This window comes from Coregonus lavaretus (assembly GCF_964263955.1).
Source record: "Coregonus lavaretus genome assembly, chromosome: 3".
NCBI classification, from domain to species: Eukaryota; Metazoa; Chordata; class Actinopteri; order Salmoniformes; family Salmonidae; genus Coregonus; species Coregonus lavaretus.
Genome location: NC_139990.1, coordinates 59317388 through 59331412, shown reverse-complemented (window position 1 = coordinate 59331412; position 14025 = coordinate 59317388). Strand labels below are relative to the sequence as shown.

At 45.1% G+C, this 14025-nt stretch overlaps 1 pseudogene across 1 annotated transcript in view; it reads left to right on the top strand.

The window, feature by feature from the left end:
* Positions 1 to 2031: 2031 nt before the first annotated feature.
* LOC311108241 (regulating synaptic membrane exocytosis protein 2-like) overlaps positions 2032 to 14025 on the top strand; it is a 142937-nt pseudogene continuing 130943 nt past the window's right edge. Inside the window, exon 1 of the transcript in view lies at positions 2032 to 2195. The product of the transcript in view is annotated as a regulating synaptic membrane exocytosis protein 2-like (transcript). The remainder of the gene's footprint in view (positions 2196 to 14025) is intronic.

Below are 14025 nucleotides of genomic sequence, written 5' to 3'. Positions count from 1 at the left end.
CTTGTGATGAGGGGTTAGGGCTGGGCCTTGGGATGAGGGGTTAGGACTTGGCCTTGTGATGAGGGGTTAGGGCTGGGCCTTGGGATGAGGGGTTAGGGCTGGGCCTTGGGATGAGGGGTTAGGACTTGGCCTTGGGATGAGGGGTTAGGGCTGGGCCTTGGGATGAGGGGTTAGGACTGGGCCTTGGGATGAGGGGTTAGGACTTGGCCTTGTGATGAGGGGTTAGGGCTGGGCCTTGGGATGAGGGGTTAGGGCTGGGCCTTGAGATGAGGGGTTAGGACTGGGCCTTGGGATGAGGGGTTATGGCTGGGACTTGGGATGAGGGGTTAGGGCTGGGACTTGGGATGAGGGGTTAGGGCTGGGCCTTGAGATGAGGGGTTAGGACTGGGCCTTGGGATGAGGGGTTATGGCTGGGACTTGGGATGAGGGGTTAGGGCTGGGACTTGGGATGAGGGGTTAGGGCTGGGACTTGGGATGAGGGGTTAGGGCTGGGACTTGGGATGAGGGGTTAGGGCTGGGACTTGGGATGGGGTGAGAGGGGATAAGAGGGGTGTTTGACATGATAGGACCAAAAAGTTAAGAAGTAGTGTCACAAGAAGCAGCTGATAATTCAATGCAATACATGGATTGTGTTGGTGCTAGCTTTTTTCTAGGCCAAATCAAAAATATATATAATTATACCTGGATGGTTAAAAGTAGCCTAAAGTGTTACCAAATTAGGAATAGGAATGCAGTATAACACTACTCATACCTCCAGTTGGAGAGGCAATCCTATCTGAAGAGAATTTGTACTGATCCACAATATGCTGTTCCACCACATAGCAAACTGGACAGCGACATGGTGCTGAAATGCACATTTCTAGTGTGCCCGTGTTGCCGTGTGCTGATGAAGCTTTTAACTTTCGCTTTACATTTCACATCACGTTTCTTCAGAAAATGCTCTTTAACAGGCCTATGGTTTTTATAATCTGGTCCAGCTGCAAAGGATTTCCAGTCCGTGTTTTGCAAATGCCTGATGTCAATGAAAAAACGTCGACAAGCGCCCCTCTCCCCTTCCTTTGTCATGGAGCCGCTCACGCTCAGCTTTGTTCTACGCGTCTCCATCGCTCCGCCTACTCTTCCTATCCGGATTTTTTCATTGCATCCATTTTTGTGCATTTAAGAAATCTCCAAGAATTATAAACCTGGAGGAAAGTGAGAGCGTGGCGCAAGGACTCGAAAGAAAAACAAACAAACAAGGAAAGAGGCGACGTCTTTATTTCAGCATGCGAGCAAAGCCATTCTAAAGGATGACCGCGATGGGTTAGACAGGATTTAACATGATTGCAAAATAAAAGGCAAGAGCTCTATTCTATTTCTCCACAATCCATCCTTGAATGGAGTATGATAATTGTGTTTGGAATGCTTGGTTCCAGAAGACCGTATATTTTGGTTATATAAAAGCAAAGGGCCTCTATCCACCATCTCCTGTGTATATCTCATAAACTACTGGAATTGGGGAGTTTGTGTGAGAATTAGGCGATGATTCTGTTGGATATGTGTCTTGTTGTCCTCACGGATTCATTTCTCTGTATTTATTATGAGCTGTAGCAGCCTGCTATACCTGAACCGTTGAATCCCCATCAGATAACGTTAATGTATTGGGTGGAAATTGAGGCTATATAGAAAGCATGTCTGCATTCCTCGTAAAAAGGAACATTTTGACACATTGTGTCTTATTCTTAAAGCCCAAATATAACGGCATGCGTGAGGATATGTGTGAACAATCCAACCGAAATGTCTTGCATTAGGGTAGCCTATGCTAGTGGTTATGATGATTAATACAAGAACCACATCAATGGAATATTGCAGCCTAATATTAGAGAGCAGCAAACTGATTGAGCAATTTGGCAATTTTCTATTAATATCAAGTATATCCATTCTATCACTCAATGTTGGTATTTGTTTAAATATATATATATATATATATATATATATATATATATATATATATATATATATATATATATATTTTAGCAATTGTGTGTAGCCATGTCAGCTCCACTCGGACCCCGGGGCCCAGGCGCTCCCCCGCCGGCTGGAGCCCTACCCGACCTGCCGGACCTCAGCCACCTCACCGAGGATGAGAGGAAGATCATCCTGGGCGTCATGGACCGACAGAAAAAGGAAGAGGAGAAGGAACAGTCAATGCTAAAGTAAGCCATTATGATTCGCTATCATTCGAACGTGTGAGAGAGAGAGAGTGGAGAAAGAGAGAGAGTCAGTGTGGGGACAACGAGCGCTAGCTGTCGCGTCAGCTGTGCTCGTGCAGTGCTGGGTTGGGGTAACCCTGTTGTAACTGGTTGTCGCGAGCTGGAGCTGATCACATTGCAGGGTTACGTAGCCTATGTCCTGCGCGTATTGCCTGTTCTAATGGGCTACTCGTTCTGAGTGGAGAGAAGATATGATATTTATATTATCATTGCCTCTAGAAATAGCTTTTACAATAAGGCAGCATATTGGCTATGCATTTTATCTGTTCTCCAAATGAATGTTCAGATAATATGAGCAGGGAGAAAGATATTTGAGTCGACTGAATATGCTTCAGTAGCCTATGTCTTTCGACAGTTAGCAATGCATTTGAATCCTAGGTTATTAAGCGGCCTTCTCACTCTGTTGGCTTTGGGTTGGTTTAGCAACGGGCGCCATCTTCGCATCAAATCATACCACTTCCTTTTCAATCACGTACATATTACACGACAACGATTAAACAAAGGTGTGTGAAGAAATAATTAGATATATCCTGTATAATGATTTTCAACGTTAGCCTATCTGTCAGACTACACTGCATCAGTGCTATCGAAACGGAAACGTTCACTCTCCTGTGTGTGCCGCCGAAAATTTCAGCACCACGGCGCTGTCCAGTTCTATGCATAGAGCAGCAGCACAGTTCTCTGCGGTTGACGTTTACGCGTGTAGATAGATCATTAATTGCTATTCATAGGCTAAGCTTTGTGTGCCAAATGATTGACATGCTTTTGACAACGCTTTTAGTGTACTAGTAAATATTGAACACAGTTATCTCTATGTTGTCACTTCCTGCAGATACTGTATTATCCTCATGAAACTTTAATGGTTCTGTTTACATAGACTGTAACTTTCTTAATTTTTTGTGGAAAAGTCTCAAATGGTCCTCTGTTTTACTGGGGTTTTGGGATTATATTAAGACTACTGTATTTTTTTCATCAACTTTCCTCTCCTTAAATCTCTGGAATTTGAATAGATATGAGGATATGTTGTATCACAGGCAGGTTTCTAGGAGTTCACTTGTGGATCTGCACAGTGGTTCAAGGGTCAACATGCAGGTTTTTCCAAAGAGCCTTTTGGATTCCAGATGTCAGGCCTTTTCTTAGTCCCAAATGGCAAATTTCCTTTATAATGCATTACTTTACCATATGGGCCCTGCTCAAAAGTAGTGCACTCAATAGGAAATAGAGTGCCATTTGGTGCCACATTCAGAGACTGTGACGTCGTGTGTCAGGCTTTTTAGGGCCATTCAATGCTGATGTTTTCCGTCATCTGGTAAATATTAACTGTTGGGTTTGATCTGATGGGGACTGGGGAGGAAGTCACCTAGTGGAGCAATACTGTGGTAAATATGACTCACAGACTCCAAGATAATGGCTGGCAGGCCACCTCAGTTTGTGCTGCTGCCTGCGTGTGAATCATCCCTGGCTGTTTTTCCCATCGCTGAGTGCTTTTTGTATTTCTTTCTCTCTCTCTCTCTCTCTCTCTCTCTCTCTCTCTCTCTCTCTCTCTCTCTCTCTCTCTCTCTCTCTCTCTCTCTCTCTCTCTCTCTCTCTCTCTCTCTCTCTCTCTCTCTCTCTCTCTCTCTCTCTCTCTCTCTCTCTCTCTCTCTCTCTCTCTCTCTCTCTCTAAAGCGATTGTCAGCTTTAGTCACTCACAGCCATGCAGGCTGCCAGTGTTGTCACAGCCTAGCATAGCTCGACTAACTGAGTGTGTGCAGCAGGAATGCTAGTCTACCTTACAGGCGACATGGTCACTCAGTCACTGTCTCTAAAGTTCATTATTTTAAGACACACACAGACTGGGGTGGTGGGCTGAGACAAACTGACCTTTTGTGGCTAATGCAGAAATATGTATCATTCCATATTCCACTGATTTTGCAGAGAGTGGTTTTACTTCAAATGATCATGATATATGGTTGTTTTACCTACAATAGGTGAATGCACTTATTGTAAGTAAGTCACTCTGGATAAGAGTGTAGCTAAGGGACTAAATGCAGATGTATGATCACCCTGCCATGTTCCCTGTGTGGCCTCCCCCTTCTTCCCCCTCTATCCCTCCCTCCTCCCCCTCTTTCCCTCTAAATGCTTCAGTTACCCAGAGCCTTATCTCATTAGCAGAGGTGAACAAAGGAGGGTTGTGTCCCAAATGGCACCCTATTCCCTATATAGTCCATAGGGCTCTGATCAAAAGTAGTGCACTATATTGGAAAGGGTGCCAACTGGGATGCACACAGGGTATATGTCAGCCTCACAGCACTTACTTATGTTAGTATTATGGTCTGGGCTGTTTGTCAACAAGTGTTGTCACCAGACATGTCACATGTTAAAAACAGTGTAGGTTTTAGGGGCTATTTGATATGGTGTGTTTATATCCTGTATCACCTAACATGAGACAGGAACCTCTTAAGCTTTGCTACGGACACAAGTAGTGCACTATATAGGGAATAGAATAAGGCTCAGGCCAAAACTAGTACACTATATAGGGAATAGGGTGCCATTTGATAGGCAACCTGTAATGTAATACAGGGAATCCTGAGATAGAGAGAGAGAGAACGTTAGAGAGACAAAGAGAGACAGAGAGAGACAGGGAGAGACAGACAGAGAGAGAGAGACGACAGACCACGTATTCACCCTGCACACCCTAATTGACAAACAAACAAACCAAAACAAAGGCAAAGTCTTCTCATGCTTTGTTGATTTCAAAAAAGCTTTTGACTCAATTTGACATGAGGGTCTGCTATACAAATTGATGGAAAGTGGGGTTGGGGGAAAAACATACGACATTATAAAATCCATGTACACAAACAACAAGTGTGCGGTTAAAATTGGCAAAAAACACACACATTTCTTTCCACAGGGCCGTGGGGTGAGACAGGGATGCAGTTTAAGCCCCACCCTCTTCAACATATATATCAACGAATTGGCGAGGGCACTAGAACAGTCTGCAGCACCCGGCCTCACCCTACTAGAATCTGAAGTCAAATGTCTTCTGTTTGCTGACGATCTGGTGCTTCTGTCACCAACCAAGGAGGGCCTACAGCAGCACCTAGATCTTCTGCACAGATTCTGTCAGACCTGGGCCCTGACAGTAAATCTCAGTAAGACAAAAATAATGGTGTTCCAAAGAAGGTCCAGTTGCCAGGACCACAAATACAAATTCCATCTAGACACCGTTGCCCTAGAGCACACAAAAAACTATACATACCTCGGCCTAAACATCAGCGCCACAGGTAACTTCCACAAAGCTGTGAACAATCTGAGAGACAAGGCAAGAAGGGCCTTCTATGCCATCAAAAGGAACATAAAATTTGACATACCAATTAGGATCTGGCTAAAAATACTTGAATCAGTTATAGAACCCATTGCCCTTTATGGTTCTGAGGTCTGGGGTCCGCTCACCAACCAAGAATTCACAAAATGGGACAAACACCAAATTGAGACTCTGCATGCAGAATTCTGCAAAAACATCCTCCGTGTACAACGTAAAACACCAAATAATGCATGCAGGCAAGAATTAGGCCAATACCCGCTAATTATCAAAATCCAGAAAAGAGCCGTTAAATTCTATAACCACTTAAAAGGAAGCGATTCCCAAACCTTCCATAACAAAGCCATCACCTACAGAGAGATGAACTTGGAGAAGAGTCCCCTAAGTAAGCTTGTCCTGGGGCTCTGTTCACAAACACAAACAGACCCCACACAGCCCCAGGACAACAACAACAACAACACAACTAGACCCAACCAAATCATGAGAAAACAAAAAGAGAATTACTTGACACATTGGAAAGAACAAACAAAAAAACAGAGCAAACTAGAATGCTATTTGGCCCTAAACAGAGAGTACACAGTGGCAGAATACTTGACCACTGTGACTGACCCAAACTTAAGGAAAGCTTTGACTATGTACAGACTCAGTGAGCATAGCCTTGCTATTGAGAAAGGCCGCCGTAGGCAGACCTGGCTCTCAAGAGAAGACAGGCTATGTGCACACTGCCCACAAAATGAGGTGGAAACTGAGCTGCACTTCCTAACCTCCTGCCAAATGTATGACCATATTAGAGACACATATTTCCCTCAGATTACAGCGATCCACAAAGAATTCGAAAACAAACCCAATTTTGATAAACTCCCTTATCTACTGGGTGAAAAACCACAGTGTGCCATCACAGCTGCAAGATTTGTGACCTGTTGCCACAAGAAAAGGGCAACCAGTGAAGAACAAACACCATTGTAAATACAACCCATATTTATGTTTATTTATTTTCCCATTTGTACTTTAACTATTTGCACATTGTTACAACACTGTATATATACATAATATGACATTTGAAATGTCTTTATTCTTTTGAAACTTCTGAGTGTAATGTTTACTGTTAATATTTATTGTTTATTTCACTTTTGTTTACTATCTACTTCACTTGCTTTGGCAATGTTAACACACGTTTCCCATGCCAATAAAGCCCTAAAATTGAATTGAAATTGAAATTGAATTGAATTGAATTGAGAGAGAGAGAGAGTGAGAGAAAGAGAGAGAAAGAGAAGCCTCCAGGTGTGTAGGGCTTGCCAAGTCCCTGTCCCTGCTACCAAGACAATGGCAGACAATTCAGAGGAATGCAGGGAGAATACTGCTGCTGCTACTGCTGACTCCCATGTCATTATTCAGTCTTCCCCACTTCTACATACTAGCATGTGTGTGTGTGTGTGTGTGTGTTGTTCCTCATCTGTCTACATATTACTACATACTGTATCACAACTGCTATAAATCCCAACAGTTTTCAAATGAAATAGCCCCCCGTAAGAATTTCCTCTTTAAGAATGACTATGCTGCTGAAATGCATGTCAATACATAATGACATGAATGCAGGAGAACCCATTGACTTCCCAGAGCCTGTGTGTCTGAACTCTATCATTTTTGCTCCATAACAATTAACACAATATTGTTTGTTATTGTTTGAAGGGTGAGTGAGATGTGGTATTTAGAGAAACAGTCACTTGCATAATCTTGATATTTTTAGACAATGTACCAGTTACACTAAATAGCCAGTCAAATGTTCAAGTTGTAATGGAAGGGTATTCAACTCTTACCCTACGAGGTCCGGAGCCTGCTGTTTTTCTGTTATACCTGATAATTAATTGCACCCACCTGTTATCCCAGGTCTAAATCAGTCTCTGATTCGAGGGGAACAAATAAAAAAAGGAGTGGAACTGGCTTCGAGGTCTAGATTTGAGTTTGAGGGTTCTAGTGCTTGGTCAATTTTATGTCCCTCTGATATCGATTGGTTGTTTCCCCATATTAATCTCCTATCCTTACAATACAGTAGCTCGACTTATTCCACTTTTTGTTTCCAATCCGATGTAGTCTCTATAGCAGCCATAAGACGTTCTATAGCTCTGATTTGTTCAAAGAAACATCCATACATGTACTGTGAGTTTAGTTAACGAACAGCACCAATACTAGGTGACGTGATGCAATATGGAATGATTAAACGCAGTGCACACTACTCCAATTAACCAAGCATCCATCGCTCCAGGTCCACTGGCACTTCAAACAGACTGTAGCCAGCTAGCTGTATGCCTGCTGCAGCAGTCGGTCAGCTCCCCATGCTTCACTGAACCTCTGACTGTTACTGTAATGACAGATCCGGGACCCCTCCTCACCCAAACACCCTGGGATGCAGAGACCCAGGGCCACAGGGAGGATCCACAGATCTGCAGCCCAGGATCAGGAGCTCTGGTTGGGGTAACCCAGAAGGCCCAGAGGAGACCTGGGGGTCCACTTCCTCCAGAGAGTGACCTGGTGCCCCATGGTGCCCCACGGTGGAGGAGACCCTGTCTCTGCAGTCACTCCCCCCTCCTCCGGTCCTCGTCTTGTAGGCTGACTCATTACCCGTGTCCCAGGGCTCACCAGGGGCCTCCACTGACAGCCCTAATTACAGTGGCTGGTTCATGTGAGGGACTCCCACTGAGATAGTGCTATTCTGGGGCTAAGACGTCTGCCACCATGGCCCTGTCCGGGTCCCCCCCCCCCCCCCCTGCTCCATCTTGTCTAAAGAGCAGGGCCATAGAGGATGTCCCGGTCCCCACCCCCTCTGCATGTACTGTAGTTTACTCCAGAGGGACTTGTATGGCAGGGTCCATGTATCCTGTCTGTCCAGAGTTGTTAATGATGAATGAATGCCAGCATGTTGACCATAATGATAGCCTTCTAAGACTAGCCTAGACATCCTGCATGACTCAACCTTTTACCTCTCTTGCTCTTCCTTCTCTACATACTCCTCATGTTACTAGAAAGATTTCCCATCAACACACAGGTCCTGATAATTCTATAGGTCAGTAATGTCAGAGTTACCACTCGATGTGAGGAAAAAGCATGCTGGCTAAACCCTGTGCTTCCTCACAAAGTGTGTGTGTATGTGTGCATGTGTGTACGTGTGTGTGTGTGTGGTAGGTAAAGGGGGCGAGGGGTGGGGGTGGGGGTGGATGGCTTAGGAATAGGTTTGACCAAGAATTGGCTTTCTTTTCACTCACCATTTTAGTATAACAATGTCATTGATTTCCCCAGCCCAGTCCATTCATCTCATAGAGGCAGAACTGCATTGTGGTTAATGGAGTTCACAGAGGGCATGAGCACACAGCTCCAGGAACCAGAGCAGGCTCCTCCCCTGGCTGTACAGCAGAAGCCTGTGGTTGTAGAGGTTGTGTAGTGGTTATGTAGTGGTTGTATAGTGATTTATTACAGCAGAAACCTATGGTTGCGTAGTGTTTGTGTACAGCAGTGACCAACATGGTTGTGTAGTGATTGTGTAGTGGGGAGTGTAATGGTTGTGTTGTGGTTGTGTAGAAGTTGTGTAGTGGTTGTGTACAGCAGAGACCTATATGGTTGTGTGGTGAGGCGAAGAGGTGTGTGCATTGCTCCAAAGTATCCCACTGGACAATGTAGACACGCACTCTCTCTCTCTCTCTTTACCATGTGAAGAGCAGATTCTCCCATCAGCACAGTCTCCCATCCCCCACCACGCCCCCAGGGGAGGGAGAGAGAGAAAAGGGGGGGAGGGGGGGGGGGGGAGAGAGAGCAGGAGGGGGGGAGGGGGATGCTTGACTCTGTAAAGCAGAATGCACGCCAAAGGAATACAGAATGTTAATTAAAGGAACAATGCGTTTTGGTGAGGCTAGGATAGGATTGTACAGATATACTGGAGTCTGGTTAGAGTTAGACCAAACATGGCAATGTGGTTTGTCATAATCAGTTAATATTTCCACTTATCTCTCCCACTACATTTTATTCTGTCTCAGTCTGAACTGCCTTTCTCTTTGGCACTCACCATCCCTTTAATGCCACTTTGCTTCAGAGTATCTGTTGAATTTGAAACCTTTCCTAACACACTGAAAGCAAACTTTGTGGTTACATTCACGGTGCATGCCTCTTTAGACCTGATCTGATTCAGCCCTCATTGGGATAGTGCAGTTCAGTTATATGTCACATATATAAGGTCTACTGAGGCGTGTTATAGGCTGTGTTGTTCTGTGAACTAGCTACATTCTAGACATTTAACAGATGCTCTTATCCAGAGAGACTTACAGGAGCAATTAGGGTTAAGTGCCTTGCTCAAGGGTACATCGAAAGATGTTTCACCTAGTAGGCCCGGGGATTCAAACCAGCGACATTTCAGTTACTGGCCCAATGCTCTTAACCACTAGGCTACCTGCTAGCTTGCTTAGTTTAGATTACATTTTAGTCATTTAGCAGACGCTCTTATCCAGAGCGACTTACAGTTAGTGAATAGATTTTTTAAATTTTTTTATACTGGCCCCCCGTGGGAATCGAACCCACAACCCTGGCGTTGCAAACGCCATGCTCTATCAACTGAGCTACATCCCTGCCGGCCATTCCCTCCCCTACCCTGGACGACGCTGGGCCAATTGTGCACCGCCCATGAGTCTCCCAGTCGCGGCCGGCTGCGACAGAGCCTGAATTCGAACCAGGATCTCTAGTGGCACAGTGATGCAGTGCCTTAGACCACTGCGCCACTCAGGAGGCTTAGTGTCAGTAGAAGGCTGAGGGAGTGAAGCATTGACGTGGGAGATGGTATCAGCTGAAACCATTGGTTGAATAGTGGGTGTGTATTGGTTACGTAGTGGTTGTGTACAGCAGAGACCTATGGTTGGGAGGTTGTGTTGTGGTTGGGTAGTGGTTTCTGTTGTATGAGAGGTGTAACGGCCTGCGTTCTGTGAGCTAGCTGGCTGAATGTCAGTAGCTGGCTGAGGCAGAGAGAGAGCAGCTCTCTGCTCAGTACTGACGTATGAGATGGTATCTGGAGCCTGTTCTGCTGCTGATATGACAGGAACAGGACATCAGGCCCATTCACAGAGAAATCCCTCTGGTCATCTCAAACAGCACACGGCTAGCTTCTCTGGAACAGGGACAGGAGGAGCCCATTGTCTCCCAAAGCTTTGTTCTTTATTAAACACATAGATCTGCATTAGTCAGCAGTGCCCATATGCACATATTCACTTCCGTTCCATTCTATCCCATGAAGTTTCAACTCATTCTCCCCTCTCTCCTGATTGTCAATTGAATTGCCCTTGTTGATTAAGTGGGAAAACGTGTGATGGAAAAGTACATTTCTCACCCAGAAGCTTAGATCACATTTGCAGAGCACAGTGTTTACAGTGTGTACAGTACTGCAGAGTATTTCTACTAGGGACTGTAGTAGCAGTATAGTGTATTGTAGTGTGGGGCTGTAGTGTGCTGCCCAGGCAGAGCACACAACACACAGCACACAGCTCCTGGGGTAACACTGTTACATAAGCCTCTGACAGAGAGCATGCTGGGAAAAGGCAGCCTGGGCGGCTGGAAAGCAGGCAGTCAGCACTACTGAGGTGGGGCTGGTGAACCTAGAGAGAGAGAGGGGGGAGACCAGAGAGAGAGAGAGAGAGAGAGAGAGAGAGAGAGGGAGACAGAGGGAGATAGAGAGATCAGAGAGAGACCAGAGGGAGAGACCAGAGAGAGAGACCAGAGGGAGAGAACAGAGAGAGAGACCAGAGGGAGAGACCAGAGGGAGAGACCAGAGGGAGAGACCAGAGGGAGAGACCAGAGGGAGAGAACAGAGAGAGAGACCAGAGGGAGAGACCAGAGGGAGAGACCAGAGGGAGAGACCAGAGGGAGACAACAGAGAGAGAGACCAGAGGGAGAGACCAGAGGGAGAGAACAGAGAGAAAGAGAGAGAGACGGAGAGGTTGCGAAAGAGGAAGAGAGAAAGAGGGGGAGGGCGATACAGAGAGAGAGACAGAGAAAATAGAGAAAAGGAGAGAGTGAAAGAGAGAGAAAGAGGGAGTGGAAGAGAAAGGGAGGTACTGTTTATCACTTTTTTGACTGGCTACTGCAAATGGACTGTCAGACAGATAGAAGACAGGCCCAGGCCAGGCCAAGGGAAATTAACTACTAGTGGAGACTCAGTATGAGGTGGTTGGAGACCAGAGAGCGAGGGGGAGAGAGCGGGGGGAGGAAGGTAAATTAACACCTAGTGAAGTGTTAAACAAATCAAAATATATTTTATATTTGAGATTCTTCAAAGTAGCCACCCTTTGCCTTGATGACAGCTTTGCACACTCTTGGCATTCTCTCAACCAGCTTCACCTGGAATGCTTTTCCAACAGTCTTGAAGGAGTTCCCACATATGCTGAGCACTTGTTGGCTGCTTTTCCTTCACTCTGCGGTCCAACTCATCCCAAACCATCTCAATTGGGTTGAGGTCGGGTGATTGTGGAGGCCAGGTCATCTGATGCAGTACTCCATCACTCTCCTTCTTGGTCAAATAGCACTTAAACAGCCTGGAGGTGTGTTGGGTTGTTGTCCTGTTGAAAAACAAATGATAATCGCACTATGCCCAAACCAGATGGGATGGCATATCGCTGCAGAATGCTGTGGTAGCCATGCTGGTTAAGTGTGCCTTGAATTCTAAATAAATCACAGACAGTGTCACCAGCAAAGCACCCCCACACCATCACACCTCCTCCTCCATGCTTCACGGTGGGAACTACACATGCAGAGATCATCCGTTCACCTACACTGCATCTCACAAAGACACGACGGTTGGAACCAAAAATCTCCAATTTGGACTCCAGACCAAAGGACAGATTTCCACCGGTCTAATGTCCATTGCTCGTGTTTCTTGGCCCAAGCAAGTCTCTTCTTCTTATTGGTGTCCTTTAGTAGTATAATAATAATAATATGGACTTGGTCTTTTACCAAATAGGGCTATCTTCTGTATACCACCCCTACCTTGTCACAACACAACTGATTGTATTCAGACCCATTGACGTTTTCCATATTTTGTTACGTTACAGCCTTTTTCTAAAATTGATTAAATTGTTTTTTCCCCTCATCAATCTACACAAAATACCCCATAATGACAAAGCAGAATTTTTTTTACCCTTCCCCAGATCTGTGCCTCGACACAATCCTGTCTCGGAGCTCTACGGACAATTCCTTCGACCTCATGGCTTGGTTTATGCTCTGACATGCACTGTCAACTTTGGGACCCTATATAGACAGGTGTGTGCCTTTCCAAATCATGTTCAATCAATTGAATTGACCACAGGTGGACTCCAATAAAGTTGTAGAAACATATCAAGGATGATCAATGGAAACAGGATGCACCTGAGCTCAATTTCGAGTCTCATAGCATTTTTTTATTTTACCTTTATTTAACTAGGCAAGTCAGTTAAGAACAAATTCTTATTTACAATGACGGCCTACACCGGCCAAACCCGGACGACGCTGGGCCAATTGTGCACCGCCCTATGGGACTCCCAATCACGGCCGGTTGTGATACAGCCTGGAATCGCACCAGGGGGTCTGTAGTGGCGCCTCAAGCACTGAGATGCAGTGCCTTAGACCATGCGCCACTCGGGAGCCCAAAAGCATGGGTCTGTATACTAATGTAAATAAGGTATTTCTGTTTTGTATTTTTTCTGAATTTGCAAAAATTTATAAAAACCTGTTTCACTTTGGAAAAACATTTATTTAATCAATTTTAGAATAAGGCTGTAACGTAAAAAAATGTGGAAAAAGTCAAGGGTTCGGAATACTTTCCGAAGGCACTGTAGATGTCTGTGGCGAGGGCAAATCATTTTTTTCCGCATCTCTCGTAGTTGTATAATTAAGAACAGTATCTTCCAGGATTCAATAGTTGGAATTGTAAGAGTTGTTGCCCTGTCCCTTTCTCTGCGATTGTCATTCTTAAAAAAAATGTTACCCCTTTTTTCATGATATCCAATTGGTAGTTACAGTCTTGTCCCATCGCTGCAACTCCCCTATGGACTCGGGAGAGGCAAAGGTCGAGAGCCACGTGTCCTCCGAAACACGACCCTGCCAAGCCGCACAGCTCACTTAACCCGAAGCCAGCCGCACCAATGTGTCAGAGGAAAGGTGCAAAGTTATGGGCAAAGACACAAAACATCCACATCAAATAATAAAATAGAAAACAACCACTTTCTGTGCAGTTTTAATTTACCATCCTTACAAACCACTTAATGTAAATGTACATTACTGTATTATACATATGCTGGTCACCTAGGTTTGTACCTGTAGACTTTCCATTACCATGAATAAAAACAATGCACAATACAGTAATTGAGTACATTGAGACATCAAGTGGTTTGTGGTGATGTGTTGTGATGATGTGGCTCAGTTGGTAGAGCATGGTGCTTGCAATGCTAGAGTTGTGGGTTCGAT